The 15,906-nt window shown below is 37.2% G+C and overlaps 1 long non-coding RNA gene across 1 annotated transcript; it reads left to right on the top strand.

The window, feature by feature from the left end:
• Positions 1-3,506: 3,506 nt before the first annotated feature.
• On the top strand, positions 3,507-5,262 carry LOC110352326 (uncharacterized). The gene is made up of 2 exons (XR_002401146.1): positions 3,507-3,655; positions 4,626-5,262. It is a non-coding gene; the product is annotated as an uncharacterized lncRNA (long non-coding RNA).
• Positions 5,263-15,906: the final 10,644 nt, after the last annotated feature.

Raw genomic sequence — 15,906 nt, 5'->3', positions numbered from 1 at the left:
CTGTAAATTTTTAAAGAAAATAATAATAGAAAAATATCTATAGTAGTTCACAGTGAGATAAAGTTTATCACTGAAAAATTGTGCCTTTTCTGTAGAAATCTGTACAATTGTTCTAAGAAACTCTACAGTAATTATTTTTTTTCAATCATATTTTTTTCTAATTTTCATGTATTTTCTGTAATTGATGGTGGATAAACATTTATGAAGTGACTGTTTAAATGTTTTTTCTAAGGCAAATTTCAAATATAATTAATTCATTGTAGCTAATATGCAATTGTGATTTTTGTATTCAAAGTTAAAGTCACCAGAAAGATTCCTATTAATTTCTCAGGAAGTTAAGGTCTCCAGTCTCGTTGACACCTTACCACGAGATGGGGGAGGATAAGTGGTAGGAAGGAATCTAGCTATTTTCTCTCTATAGACATTTTTCCTTTCAAATCATCAGGCCTAAATATTAATTAATAAGCAAAGTAATAAAAGTAAACAAAAAACATCGAAAATCTCTTTCTTAAACAATAGTTCACATGCTGAAATCTCATGGCCTGCAAATATCACTTGCATTGTGTATGAGAGCAGTTGTGAACTCACTCCAATAAGGGATTCTTTAAGGGACATTTCCTTCAACTTGGGTAAATGAATTCTGTATTTAATTGAAAGCTGAAGATTTAGTGATAAGACGTAAATTTACTGTAAACCAGAGTTCTCAACAAGGGGTGCCTGTTGGTATGGCCAAACCAGAAAAACAAGAGGCTGATAAATGCAACCATGTAACAAGTACTGGACTACCCAAAACTCAGCAGTTTGTATTAGGTGTGACAATTAGAGAGTGATAATCTAATGCAAAGCATATAAACACATACTAAATATGTCTTTTATCAAACATGTGGAGGTCCATATTTTAATCCTCATTATCAGACAAGCTGGTAGTTTCATTCTGAAAGTTATGAATGATCCTAGGGACACTTCTAAGCAGAATAAAAACTACAGTTTGTGGCCAGGAATGTCAGAGTTTAAAATCTGCTGAAGTCTTCATCTATTGATGAAGTTCTGACACTCAGATTAACCAAAGAAACAGAGTTTATACCACTATGATGCCTGTATTGTTCTAATAATTTTAAGACTCACTGGTTAATTTTGGCAGGTTAATTTGTGAGGGCTCAGACATTCCATGGAGAACAGATGGCAAAGAAGCCAAACAGTTAGCCAAGGTACAAAATCAGCAGTTACCATTTTGTGTCCAATCATTCTAATTACTGAGGAGTCAGTAGCACCATCAGGATAGAAATGGACCTTGCTGGGAGGAGGCACTTAAGTTACTTGAGGACCTGGGGGTTCTGTAGCAAGGAAGATGTTATACTGCATTGTCTCCACCATATTATAATGTGGAAAAGTGTAGAGAGCCAGGACACCAAATTGTAGAGAATCAGGCCTACTTAGTCTCAATGTGCAAAGAACAGCTCGTTTTACATTGAGAGAGAAATTGAGAAGAAAAAAAAAAAAAGAAAAAAAAAGAAAAAAAGCTTGGTCTTTGTAGTGCAGAATTATTAGCAATAAACTAAAATACATAGTCCCAATTTTATTTTCAGTTCAGTAGATGTACTTAGTGTGCTTCTAATTTGCAACAGAATAACTAATATTTGAGTCTGAGCTTCTCTGGGATCATAAAAAACAGTACTTTTTTTCTTTTTTTTTTTTTTTTTTTTTCTTCCCTGCATTTTTCATATTCAGTAGATTGTAATTATGACCCTTGACTACCTTATAATAAGTCTATGCACTTCTCCAGAACAACCCTAAGAGCGGAAAAATACTGAGCTTTAATCTGTATATATTTTCTTTGAGATTTAGAGTTACTTTGGGATTTTTTTTACCCTTCCCTTATCAACCCTTTGTATACAAATATGTACGATTTGATGCTTAAACAAAGCATACATTGAATAATTTGAAAACATTTGCTCATTCTTTTAATGATAAACAGCTGAGAATGAGGAAACATAATTATTTAGTTTGGATACAATTTGAAAGCAAAAGCAATAAATAAATAAATAAATAAATAAATAAAGTTGGACTGTTTTCTATAAATTCAGAATGCAAGTTTCCTTCAGCTAGACTTTGGCATATTTGCTCACTGACTTTGAACCTGAGAAGCTAGATTGCAGTTTTGAGCCTTTGGGGAACTTGTCTGTATTTGAAAATATTTTATTGTTTCTAGCAATAATAGCAGAATCATAAATGCATTTAGGTCTTCTATACCAAAGAACATTGCATATTGTTGTAGATACCTGAACTATTTACTCATCGCTATGAATCCAGGCAACATTTCTGACAGTTTGTTATTTGACATCATTTCTTCTTACATACGGAACAATTAGGGAAAATGTATGAAGGTATTTTTTCATTGAAATAATCAATTATGAAAAAAATTAAAGAAAAAGAAGGAAAAAAAACATTCCAAAGTTAACATCAGCATTACTCTTCCTCTCATTAACCATTTTCAGTGCCAAGATTCAAAAACATTAAAAACATGTCCTTTCAACCCAAAGGAAATGAAATAAAATCAAACAGATAAAAACACATATTCTTAATAGTTTAATGAAATATATATATATATTTATATTGTCTTATTCATTCAAGAAGGAGTAATTTAAGTCACTTTGTCCATTTCTTGAATTTTGACTAATTTCTCTTTTCCTGGGCATCTCAATATTCCTCTTTGCATAAGGTTGTGCTGACATAGTCTGTGGCAACAGCAGGGATGACTAGGACCTCACACACATTTTTATTGCAATGAAATTTTCACTGGAAAATATTAGAATGAATTGAACTGAAAATTAACAAAAAATGAAAAAGACACTCCCAACATTAGGATCAGGCTCTGATTCCTCCCATAGATGATGATGATTATTATTATTTTATTTTATTTATTTTTTAGTTAGGCTGGCCTTGCTGTGTGTTTCTTGCCTGCATCAAGTTAAAACAGAAAAGGTTTGCAATTCAGCACTGCAGGTGTAAACCATAAGCTGTGCTAGGTCTGTGAATGTTCTTGTGATTAAGCACTAAATTGGATGCTCTGGTCACCTAGGTTTGACTCTCATGTCTGTCATTGATTTCTAGTCATTTACGGGATCGTTTTGTGCTCAGGTCACCTGTGGTGAATAAATGAATCCAGATAAATATTTAGATATTTGAAAATCTGCTGGCATTTATGTTTTCACTACATAATTTCTAGGAAACCTGGCAGTCTTTCTGCTGTCAAAGCTGCCATCAACCTGGCAGGGCACAGTGAGTCATTGCCAGGCCTGCCCAGGACACAGCTTTTCTCCATCTCACATCCCTTGGCGGCCTAATGTGATGAGTATATTCAGAAGGTGCCTAACGCAACAGAAAACACTGATCTTCAGTCATTTTTTTCTGCAAAACCCTAGCAAGAGAAGGAGGAAGAGGAGGTGCTATCTGTTTTTATGGAGGGTTCAAAGGTGTGCAAGACTTTTAAAGGTAGAGAGCAGTGGTGAGACAAAATTACATGGGGCACCATCTTGGAGTGAAGATCCTTCCATTCCTGCTCCAGGGCCTGTTAATACAATTATTATCCTTACAGCGAAATGAAGACAGATATGGGACCAGGAAGAAAGCTGAACCACCCTCAGCTAATTCTTCTGTAGGTATTTTTTCTCTGAATATTCTTTTCATTGTGTTCATTACCATTCTTTCTCAAGTTCCTAAAACCTGACAGATAAGGCACCCTTACAACAAGAAGGAGATGTGGGACTGTTTGGTCAGGCTGAGTGGTATAGTTTAACCTGGCAGGCAGCTACACACTACACTGCTCTCCAATCCACCTCCACTCTCCCCACCCCTCCCACCCCAGTGTGATTGGGGGGGATAGAATCAAATAAAAGAAAGGCAAAAAAATGTGAGAACTCATAGGCTGAGATAAAGACAGTTTAATAAGACAGGAAAGAAAATAAAAGTAAATAAAAATATATAAAAATAAAACCCACTACCACCACCAAAAAAAAAAAAAAAAAAAGCACAAGAGATTCACGAGTCAAGTGCTCACTACCCATTGACTGATGCCCAGCCAGTTCCCAAGCACCAGCAGCTCCCCTAGCCAACTTTTCCCTGTTTTATTTTTCAGCATAATGCTACGTGGTATGGGATACCTCTTTGGTCAGCCTGGGCTAGCTGTCCTAGCTGCCTCTCCTCCCTGCTCCTGGTGCACCCCAGCCTCCTCACTGGCAGGGCAGCACAAGAAGCAGAAGAGTCCTTGGCTCTGTGTAAACATTGCTCTGCAACAACTCAAAGATTGGTTTGTTATCAGCATTATTCTCGTCCTAAATCCGAAACACAGCACCATACTAGATAATAGGAAAAGAAAAAAAAAAATCACAGCTGAAAACAGGACAGTTAAGAAGGTAGCTAAAAATTATGGCTGGGACTATGAAAACTACTAGGCCAAAGATCTTGTGGGACACTGCTGTGAGGAGAGCAATATGAAGGCTTTAAAGTATTTCACATAACTCTCCTTCATTTAGCGAAATATGTAGGGATTTCAGTTTGTTTTAACTTTTTTTTTTTTTTTTTTTTTTTTTTTTTTTTTTTTTTTTGTTTCCATTGGTTTTATATAGGTTGGAGTACTGTAAAGATGCAGAAAGTTTTCCTCCACTGAGAAAATGTTTTCAGGATCCTGCCATTATTATCTACAATGAGTCATAGAAAAAAAGCTTGTCTTACCCATGCTTCATAACAACTTTAATGCTGAAGAAGGGACTTGTTGAAAATACCTAATTAAAGGGAGCAGAAAAGGGCAATGAATGAATTATCCCTGTAGTTTTATGAAGTCAAAAAATAATCAGTTCCAAATTGGGAGGTTCTCTTTTGTATAATTTGATAATTGTAGTGGCAACTTACATGAGCTTGCCCCTGGCATCAACTTTGTCTGCTGTTTTATTACTTATACTTTATCATTGTCTTTTTCTTTCTATACTAAACAGTCAGGGACATATCTTATTTTGGAAGATGTTCAGCATAAGCTGATAAGAGGAAAGCACAGAAGTTTTCAGAAATAATGAATAGAGAATATAGAGTATTTATGCACTGTAGCATCTTTATGGTGTCTGAATGATGGTTTCAAGCTCTTCACTTTTATTGTTGTTGTTGTTGTTATGGTTTTACTAAACTACTCAGCCCAAATGACAAAAAATAACTCCAGAAAAGCTGTTCTGTTCTGTTTACGTGTGTATAAATACACATGTAAAAAATTAACATTTTTCTTTAAGTTTTTAAACTTTAAGTTTTTTTAATTCTTCCAACATTTGGTCAAGTTTGTTCCCCTTCCTGTGGAGATGTCCATCCTCATATCCCTACCCTCTAACCACAGGCTTTAAAATTCTGACTCCAAAAACACCTCCCACTTGAGTCTCTGTTCATGTTCAATACAATAATTAATGCATCCATCTCATGAGTACCAGGCTCATCACAACTTGGACTTTTTTCTGCATTTGGAACAGGAAGTCTACATTTTCATTTCACCTAAGTTCTTGAGAGCAAAGCTGGCTGGAGATGTGAGATATGAGGCTAGAAACAGGGACAAGTCACCTCTGGTCCTCTGGTGCTCACTGTCTACACACAAGAGCTTAATTTCAGATTAGAGAAGGATATCCCTGCAGAAAGCTTACAGATCATTTTGCATGTCGCTTTTAAGTGTTTTATATACTACTACTATCTGTTGTGACATCTTGGGAATTTCTGAGTTATAGCCAAGTGATTTATGAGGTCTTATTAATTTGACAGACCCAAGTGATTCAAACAGAACCATTATGGTCAAATTAACTTCTCATCAAAGAGCTAGTCAGCTATACATTAAGCTGTAGAAGTGTCTTTTGAAGAGGTGTAGTTAGGTGTTGTCAATATTGATAAGTCAAAATCTTTTAATGCATCTTTTAATTTTTTACAGTGCTGTGAATAATATGTAGATCCACAATATGTTGGCCACACCAAGTTGTTCCGCTGGGAAAATTATAAATATTTTGAAAATTAATGATTGTATATCAGATGCATTAGTCTGATTGTAAAACAGTTCTGTAATATGGATTAAAATCAGTGGCTGAAAGCAATTCAGATGCAACTCTCAAATGTGCTCACCAAATGCGATGCTTTGTCTATACACATAACCAGGTTAAACAGGAACAAATATGTATAAGATTAATGTTATTTGTATTATCATAAAATGTGAAGGTCTTGTGAGACCAAGACCCCTTTCTGTATATAACAAGAGTCTCTACCCCAGAGAATTTACAGATTAAGCAGATTAAGCAGACAAGAGTTCCAAAACGAAAAAAAAAAAAAAAAAAAAAAAAAGGAAAAAAATAACAAAATAAAGTATTTTGAAGCTGGGAAACCAGCTGCATGCAGAGTATGGAATGACCTTTGTATGGTTCACAGTTGTCTGGCAGGCGAGCTGGGAATGCAATTCCAAGGCTCCTAAATTTCCAAACTAGTGTTCTGTCATCTGGAACATAAATATTAGTATTATTACAGTACCAGTGATAAGGTTATAGTTGTTTGTTTACTGCAGTGCACACATGGTTATAGGGACTTTCCTAAGAAATTCATAGAGGGGAATTTTGGTCCTGAAGGTTAAAAGTCTATATTCACCTGATCGCAATCACTTCTTCACCAGTCCTCCTTCAGTCTTTCTGTGAGGAACAGATGGAAAGAGGGTGAGTTTTTGGTTCACCAAAAACTTAATTATCTACTCTGTAAGTTCAAATGGTAAGAAGCTCCCAATTAATCACTGTTGTTTTTGTTGTTTAAATCATTGCCTTTTTGTTTGTTTGTTTTAAATTCTGATCATATTTGATCAGATATGATATCAGATATTATCTTTTAACTTGTGTTTGTCACATGTTCAGCTAGGAGTTATTTCTGTGTTCATGCTTTTCAGACTTCAAGTCCAGAAAATAATTATATACATATAAGCCAAATTCAGATTTAAGGAATTAAGGTTTTATGAAAGACAAGAAAATAATGCTGAGATTGTCATACAATGGGGAAAAATGGTATTGTCGAAGGGGTTATACACACCAAGAAGTTTTGACTTAGGTATTGAGATGGACATTTATGTATGCAAGCTAGATGTCTCAGCTCTCCTTGCAGCCATATATGTAATACAGCCAGCATGGGCTAGAAAATATGTAGCCATCATTGTAAATGTCTACTTTGGGCTAAAGTTCATTTCTCAACTTTGTCCAATATATTCATTAGAACTCCATTACGGTAAGAGGTTAGACCCCTAGCAAGTGTATACACATATAAATATATGAACACATCAAAATAAGTATGTAAATTCTCACTTGTACAAATATGGGTAACAGGAAATTGATAACAAGAGAGGTTTTCAGAGGTGATCATGACAGCCTAAATCATTAGCAAAGTCAAAATATAAGTAGTTTCTGCTGGTGCTTCTGATTTCTAATGTCACTTAGGAGTGACTGTAGCAAGGAAGAATATGTTGTGTTTAATCTGGTTTGAGCTTCATCATCAGCAAGCTTAATTAAGATCCAGCAACAAAACCTCTCACTGGAATCAATATAGCAGTCAGAAAGCACAGAGTTTGGCACTCCTGAATGGATGTGTCAATCTGGCATCTTTCTATGCATAACAGGAACATATTTATGCTGGAGATAACTGTCTGGTAATGAAAATGGAGCCCAATATGCTTTTAAGGTTATTTTATGCAGTCAAAACATATTTGTTTTATTAATATTTGTAAAGAATTATGAAAGATTTACAAAAATGATGCTAAAATAGTTGTGCATTTTGTGTGGATTACTGATTAATTTTAATCTTGCTGGCTCTTATCAATCAAACTTCACTTTAAACATACATTTAGGTGATTAATTAATTACCATAATCTCAGCAACCATGCATCATTTTGCTACACATTGATCTGATCAATTTTATGCTTTGAAGTAAATTACAACTATTCTATTACAACTGTTCTCAAATAACACTCTTAACACATATAAAAAACAAGGTACTGACACTATTCTAATTTTTAGTTCTACACATTAATTAAATCTGTTCAACTCAAATTTAAATGTCTCTCTATGATTAAAGATGAATTCTTTCCAGATACTTGTTTTACAGAAAGAAGGGGAAGTGGAGTGGAAATTAGGGAATTTAGGAAAAGAGGATCTGATGGATAGTAATAATTAAATTCACCATATTTATTCAGTGGACTTAAACCAGAAAGTGTTGTACTGTACTATACAGAATTGAGCTGGTGTGATGGATTCCTATATATTGCAGGGGAAAGGTTTGATCTGGTGATGCTGCAGAGAGAGAAAGCACAGGCAGAATCTGCAGAATAATGACACCAGTGGATGAATTCAGCAAGCAGATAAAATGTGCCTGCTTATGAGTGACAGGGCAGATGCAGCTCCTTTCTCACAGTTAATGTTGCTGTTACCCAATGTTTCCATCTCTGCAGCTGACTGAGCTACCAAATTTCCTTCCTGGTTCCCGAGTGCTTTCCATATGAGCTCTGCTGTGTCCTCAGTCTCTGTGAATGAACATACTCTGAGAAACATTCACACTGCCTGGTCTTGAGGCTGCCCACTCATTCCTGCATATTTCTGCACTTTTTTTGATTTCTAATGCCTGGGCCTGAGCTTTCAAGAGACATTAATCACAGAATAATAGAAAGATTTCCACATAAAACATAGAAAGATTTCCACATAAAAAAAAAAAAAATAAAATAAAAGGGTGGGTCCAGCTTGACCCTACATTTGAAATCAGGAGAATCCTGAAGCCAGGAAATCTTGGAGAATATATCTCAGTCAAGGAACTAAAATAGTGGCTGATTTTATATAGGTTACAGCTCCAGCACTAGTTTCCTATAAATAACTCACAAATGTCATTTGAATTACAGTCTTCTGCAAATAAGGGGGCTGCAGGCATACCCAGAAGCCTGTTAACAAGGAGATGACAAGCTTCAGGCATCTAATTGCTTTAGCTCATCACCAGCAAGACACTAGCAGTCCTACAGCTAATCTGACCACCAATTGACTGAAAATTGAATCTAAACCAGGAGAGTTATTTCACTGACTTCAAAGGCCCGTCCACTTCCAAAACGAAACCTTAACCCTCTATCCGTTCAGCCAGCTGTTATGCAAGAGAGCCAAGAGCTTTTGTGAATTTTCTTAGCACTGTTTTCTTAACACCTGATGTCTGTAGAGAACAGTCTAAGTATATGAAGCTAATTGCTTTTCCAAATGCAATGCAGACAGCCACAGATAATTAAAATAATCTTCAAAAACCAAAGCAAAACCAACACCAGACCTTGTCCTCCAATTTTGTGAAACACGGTAAGAGAAAAAGACCGAAGATGCACGTTATATTGTCTCTAGCAAGTTACACTGACATAGGATACATAACTGTGTCATGCAGGATTCATATTCAAAGGTATGTACTCTTTTTTTTTTTTTTCCCCCCGAGGAAAAAAAAAATCACTAAAATATTATCCTGAAGCTATGAATCTTAAGAGCTCAGTAAATATTTCTTCTAGCGCAGATGTTTTAGGGACCCTGTGAAGACAAAAACTGAGGATGTGGAGCAGGGCCTAATGGGCAAGAAAGTTGTCTCTGTTTTCATACATTTCTGGAGAAGAGTCAAGCCTGCAATTTCAGCCCTGTTTTGGGAAGCTCTATTGCCGACCCCAATGAGTTTTATCTCCACCAGAACACTTTGCCCAGAGGAGCTGGCTCTACACCAGAGGGACACAGGTGAACTGTGGAGCATGGTTGTGTGGATATTGTGTGGACCTCTAGGAGCATCCAGCTGGCCTTAGGGCTAAGAAAATACTCAGAAAATATGATGCTTTATGCATATTCCCAGTTCTGGATATGTATTGAACGCAGTTCAGACATTAAGAGGTCAAACCATACAGAGACTTCTTCGTATGCCAAGGGTGTTGTGAGTTGTCAAAGTTCGAGCCACCAATCTTAATGAAAGCAAATATGAAACACTTTAAGACAGTTTTTTTGTTTGTTTGTTTGTTTGTTTTTTTTTGTTTGTTTGTTTGTTTGTTTGTTTTTTTGGACAGCTTGAAGAAACTATTCATTTGTTCCAGATATCTTAACAATCTGTAAACTCCATAATGTGGACACCAATTTACACATGTTTCCAGCCTAAGCAACACTGGAAAACAGACTGTATGGGACCTGGGCACCCTCATTCTGCCAAAACATCTAGTTTAGTCTTCCAAGTAGGCGCAGCAAGTGTTGCCCTTTATATTCTGAAACGTGACATATCACCAAACAGTGGTGCAGTCACCATGCCTGGGGATGTGGAAGGAAAGTTTGGACGTAGTGCCTAGGGACATGATTTAGTGGATGTTACTGGTGGTAGGGGGATGGTCAGACCAGATGATCTTGGAGATCTTTTTCAACCTTAAAAATTCTATGATTCTGTGATAAATCACATAGCATTATTTATTTTCCATAGCAGGAGGAGAATGGATGTAGCAGAGTCAGATATGCACTATAGCTTGTAATGTGAGGTGTGTACATGACATGGATATGGCTTCAGAATTGGTTCTCAAAAAGTATGGGGGCTGACCTGCTGGAGGGCAACTCTGCAGAGAGGGACCTGGGAGTCCAGGTGGACAGCAGGCTAACCATGAGTCTGCAATGTGCCTCTGTGGCCAAGAAGGCCAATGTTATCCTGAGGTACATTTAGAAGAGTGTTGCCAGCAGGTCAAGGGAAGTGATGCTCCCCCTCTATTCAGCCCTGGTATTGTGTCCAGTTCTGGACTCCCCAGTAGAAGAGGGACATAGAACTACAGGAGCAAGTCCAGAGGAGGGCTGCTAAGATGATGAGAGGTCTGGAGCACCTATTGTACGAGGACAGGCTGAGAAACCTCTGCCTGCTTAGCCTGAAAAAGAGGAGACCTCATCAATGTGTATAAATATCTGAGGGGAGGGTGTTGAGAGGATGGAGCCAGTCTCTTATCAGTTGTGCCCAGCAACAGGATGAGAGGCAATGGGCACAAACTGAAGCACAGGAAGTTCTGATTGAATATGAGAGGGCACTTTACTATGAGAGTGACAGAGCACTGGGACAGGTTGCCCAGAGAGAGTGTGGAGTCTCCTCTGGAGATATTCAAAATCTGCCTGCATGCCATCCTGTGCAGTGTCCTCTAGGTGATCCTGCTCGGCATGGGGGTTAGACTAGATCATCTTCTCAGGTCCCTTCCAACCTCGGCCATTCTGTGACTCTGTTATTCTGTGATATCATCAGGGTACCAGAAAGAAGGGCAGGGGGCACCAAGAGATACATGTTCAGAACAGTTATTCATAGCTTGTTTATATCCCTTTTGCATGAAAGTCATTGGGATCGCTCAGGGCAGAGGACAGTCCTACCCTGTTCTGGTGTTTTAAAGTGATAATAAACTCATGCCCACAGTATTTGTTGTTGAAAATATTACCTGATTTGAAACTTGTGAAGACAAATATTGCAAGTTAGTTTTTACCCATGGGTTTAGGAATTTCTTTCAGCATAATACCATTGTCCTGGAAATTGCTTCATTTTGTGATGATTTAATGTGTTCCTCACCTTCTACTGTAAGTATCATATTGGGCATGTTGGCCAGCAATATACCAAACATATGTTAAATATAAATACCTAAGTGGTCCAGCTGAAGGCAATTGGACTTTTCGAACAATTTATGCTTATGTACTTTGCTGACCCTGAACCATGACAACTTTAGAACTACTTAAACATACAAGCATTTGCAGGATCTTTCTCTTAGTTCACATCTTTCTGACTCTAGCTTTTTTTTTTACAAAAAGCAGCTTATTGGCTATGCTATTTTCCTACTGCTGCACTATCCTTAAAGCTCAGGGAAATTATGCTACAAACTCATTGAAATCCTTTGTTGCTTTCAGTGACCACATAAGCCCTGCTCTCTATTCATCGTGAGGAGCTAAAATGGTAAACATTCTGCTTCAAAGAAATAAAGATATGTAAACACATTCATTCCCCATCATGAGGCTTAGCCTGTGAACCCAAAGAACATTTCTATATCAATAGAATTGCACAAATGTATGCTTTTCTTTCCAACAGTACAAACTTAGGTTCTATCATTTTCATCATTCTCAAATACACAGAGATATTCTGTACAATGCATTTGACACACTGCACTGCTCAGAGTCCCATTGTTAGTTTCCATTCTGAGTAACTGCAGTGTTTTAGAAAAATGGAAGGACACTACAGAAACTGTAAAATGTTTTGAAACAATAGGTATGGTCAAAAGACTTTGATAAAATAAAACATAAAACCTTATATTTAGCAAATGTTTCACTTGCTGGTAGAAAAGTCTCTCCCAGAGCAATAAGAAAGCAAGAATCTTTCTTGTAGGCTTCAATGGAATAAAGAAAAGAAAAGAAAAGCTTCCTTCAGGATTTTAAAGTTTCTAATAAGAAGTCTTTGAATGTCTATTGTAATTTGAACAAATGTCTTATTGTCTAAATAAAACAGACTCCACAAGAAACTCTTCATCTATTACAGATTTTTCAAGCACCAAAGGTGATTTTTTAATCCCCTCTTGGCTGTATCTGTTGTCCTTCCTTTAATATTAACACTGACACTTCTCTATTAACTCATTAGGGGCTTGTGACACAGGGTACAAAGACTCCATAATTACTATTCTTGCAATTCCACTTGAAGGTTTCCACTAAGGCTGAAACTTCTAGTTCTAGACACTCTACAGACACAGGAAAAAAGCAATCTGTGTCCCAGAGAATATTGTATTTGAAAGGACAAAGCTGATGAAGTTAACGAAGAAAGAGCAAAGACTTAAATAGATTTGTCCAAGATCATACAACAGGCTTTTATTTTATTTTATTATTATTTTTTTATTTTTTTTATTTTTTAAGGGGTAGAACTGAGGGCAAATCCATGTCTGTTGACTTTCAATTAGCTTCTCATCTACCTCTTCATAATCCCATGTAATTAAACTCCAGCAATTTCAAAGTATTTGCGCTCTCAGGTCACATTCATCTTACTAGCTTTAAATGGTCAGGTGGTGCCTTATGGCATGACCAGTGAGGGTTGGAAACACCATAGAAGGAAAACAAAGTCAAAGAAGTATTGGACTATGACAAAACCCGGTGTATTATTATCTTATGGAAAAGAAAGTCTGATGGGAAAAAAAACAACTTATAAATAAATAAATAATAAACTACATATTTAACAATATTTTGAGTTCTATTCATGTTGCATGGTTCTGGGCAAGGTCATTTCATAGAATCACAGAATGGTTTGGTTTGGAAGGGTGTCTAGTTTCTACCAAAATGTCCAGTTCCACCCTCCCACCACCCCAGGCTACCCAAAGGCCATCCAGCCTGGCCTTGAACACTGCCAGGGACGGGGCATCCACAGCTTCTATGGGCTGTGGACTGCCTGCGCCAGTGCCTCACCACCCTCTCTCTGAAAGAAGAATTCACCTAACTTCTAATCTAAATCTCCTCTCTTTTAGTTTAACATTCTCCTTTGTCCTATTATTATCTGCCTGAGTGAAAAGTCCTTCTCCATCTCTTTTATAAGCCCCCTTTAAGTATTGAAAGGCTGCAATGAGGTCTCCCCAGAGCCTTGACTTCAAGCTGAACTTCCCCAACTCCCTCAGTCTTTCTTCATAGCAGAGGTGCTTCAACACTCTGATAATTCTTATGGCTTCCTTTGGACCCACTCTAACATATCCATATCTTTCTTGTGCTGGGGGCTCCATACGTGGATGCAGTGCTCCAACTGGGGCCTCAAAAGGGCTGAGTAGAAAGGTACAAATCCCTCATGCTGGCCACTTCTCTGTTGATGCAGCCCATGATGCAATGGGCTTTCTGGGCTGCAAGCATTGGCTTTTGACCAGCAAACAAGAGAGCTGTAATTTAGAGATAAACCAGTCTTCAAGACTTTATGATGAACTCTAAATAAGCTTGGAATTTCAAGACTATGATATTAGGACCACGAGTTTGCTTTTGTTCAACTATATCTTAAAAACAACTTTAAACATTGAGCTCACTGTGCCCACTGTTGCTGAGCAGATGGGCTGCAGGTGGTAGGTGGGTTTGTGGAGATCCCTGAATTCAGACTGTTTTATCTCACTGTTTGCCAAAGAAGCTCAAGATAACATTTGTCAGGAGATATACCTCTCAGTTATTGAACAATTAATATTATCTGCTTACAGACAGAATCCTGTAGCTACAGATTCTCATGACCTCACTTCTCCCCGTCTGTTAGGTGAAAGATGCCTGGAAAATGCAACGTAGCCATGAAGAATGACTAGCCATGAAGAAAGGAGCAAGGTACTTACCTTGTGTGAGAGCATTCAAAGTTAGATTTACCCAATGTTATTCACTCAGATAAGCTGATTTGGTATATGTGCTCTTTCTCTGGCTCAGAGAATGACTGCCTTCTTCTATTCCCTTGTTCCTTGTGATATGGGAATGAAGTTCAAGTCTGCAAGGATGAAATACCTTTTTCTCCTCTTTTGTTATATTCCTCTTTTGCACTGATCTGGGCAGTTTTGTTTTTTTTTCTTTTTTCTTTTTCGTTTTTTTTTTTTTTTTTTCAGTTCTAGGATTTCATTCTTACAGATGGCACATCATAATCAGTCTGAGGTTAGCAAGATGTAAAATGCATATAGTTTAATGGCCAGATTTATGTTGAGATAACATGTTTTGCTGCCAAGGCAACTGAGAATCTAGGAATAAGAAGAATGGAAAAAGATTTTAAATAATAGACAATGTTAACAATGTGAAACCAATCACCTGGATGCTGAGAGTTGTGTCAAGACGTCATATCCTTTGATGTGTATTATCCTCACATTACCTTTTCTTCTTTTTAGCTAGGGTTTGGCTTTGGATCCTTTTTCAGGTGTTGATTTTGACTGGGCATCATGAGACATGGAAGAGAATGGTACAAATCTTTCATGCCAATAAGAACAGGCAGGGTTGTCTTTCTATCTCTGGCACTTTGGCCCAGGTTGTCTAACCAGCTTTCCAGATGGGTGTGTATAAACACTGAGCACAATAACTGAGATGAAAAAAATGATAAGGAAACAGCAGAGATGCTATCATGAAAAAGATTTCTTCACAATAAAATGTTTTACTGGTTTGCACAGGGCAAAAATATACAAGTAAGAGATGCAGTGGAAGAAAAGGGAAAGGTACAAAATGGTGTAGCTCTGAAGACTCTTCTTAATCTCACAGAAGACTGTGAGTTATTTTAGTGAGTTGTAACATCCTCTTAAAGCCAGTGAGATTCTATGAGCAAGTAGGAAGTAGAAAAGAGATTTCAGGAGAAAAGTTGATAATTAAAAAGCTGATAATTAAAGCTACTAAAAAACTGCCAATTCAAGAGGCAAATACTTGCTTCAAGTCTGGAAGATGGTATTTTAAATACCTGGTGTCTACAACCCTGAAGAGAACCAGAAAAAAGCATCACCTTGTCTGGTGCTGACTCTTCCAGTCCCTGGAAAGGAAGGACCATAGACATAACTTTCACAATGGGAAGAGGAAAAAAAAAAATAGAGAAAAATACCAGGTGGGATCAAAATGACAAGAAGATGAGGAAGATCTATGATGATGATAGAGAAATTGAATGAAGGGAATTTGCGGAGAGGGCAAAGAACAAAAAGCTAGGAGGCCAAAGCAATTTGGCATCATTAGTGTGAAAACTGATCTGGTGTTGAAACTACGTGCTGAATCCCTGTAGCAATTCCTTTTTAACTTGAAAATTCAAGAATATAATAATTATTTCCAAGGTGCCATACAGATTTCAGGTAGGCCCAAATGATCTTCTTCCAGTGAGTTCCCACTAAATCATTCAGGTCCAACTCCTACCACC

The sequence above is a fragment of the Anas platyrhynchos genome, chromosome 1 (genome assembly GCF_047663525.1).
Source record: "Anas platyrhynchos isolate ZD024472 breed Pekin duck chromosome 1, IASCAAS_PekinDuck_T2T, whole genome shotgun sequence".
NCBI lineage: Eukaryota > Metazoa > Chordata > Aves > Anseriformes > Anatidae > Anas > Anas platyrhynchos.
Note: the sequence above shows the minus strand (reverse complement) of the source record. Positions and strands in the feature narration are given on the sequence as shown.